The sequence below is a fragment of the Notolepis coatsorum genome (genome assembly GCF_963971535.1).
Source record: "Notolepis coatsorum genome assembly, chromosome: 17".
Taxonomy (NCBI): Eukaryota; Metazoa; Chordata; class Actinopteri; order Aulopiformes; family Paralepididae; genus Notolepis; species Notolepis coatsorum.
This window is the reverse complement of record NC_140181.1, coordinates 62,590,166-62,590,909: the sequence shown is the minus strand read 5'-3', so window position 1 is coordinate 62,590,909 and position 744 is coordinate 62,590,166.

The window sequence follows — 744 nt, the reverse complement described above, 5'->3', positions numbered from 1 at the left end:
TAGACATGACCCTTTCCTGTTGGATTTTTACTTTCTGAGAAAGGTATTCCATGTGTCAAGCTGTCCATGCTGAGAAAAAAAAATCTATTTGGATAATAATTCTTCCAAAAGGTTATAGAGCAGTTTCTATGCACTGATCAAAAAGCAAAGTTTACCTCACATTAACCTTGATATATTGAACAATGACATGTATGAACTAATATTAACGTATTGATATGAATACTTGTCAGAGCAAACATTTTCACTTTGGCTACTAACTTGTAGAAGTATATTATTTTGGATTGTTGTATTTATTGTTTGCAATGTATATATTAGTTTGCAACTCTTTGCACATATTAATAAAAGGTATAACTTACTGATGAAAAAAATAAGCGATTTAGTTGTTTTACTGAACCAAATGACGGCGTGGCAGCCTTGTTCAAGCCGAAAGGGAGAAGAGATTTGAATGTGTTATCAGGATGTTGTGTTTTTCCATCATTTAAAAAAGGAATCAAGAGAACTAAACTGGAGCCCTTCTCACCCCGTTCCCGGGACGTGGGTTCCTTTAGCGCTTCCTTTTTAATTTAGAAAGTGGTTTGAATTTGAAGTTTGCTTTGGGTTTCCTAGCATATTTTAGTCGGCTAGCTGACCATCTGAACTATAACAAAAAGAGGCGTGGTCGCTCTTTAAACAAGTTGTTTTCGTCGTTCTAATATCAGGGAGTATAATACAAAGTATAGTTACTACGAAGGCATCCATAATGAC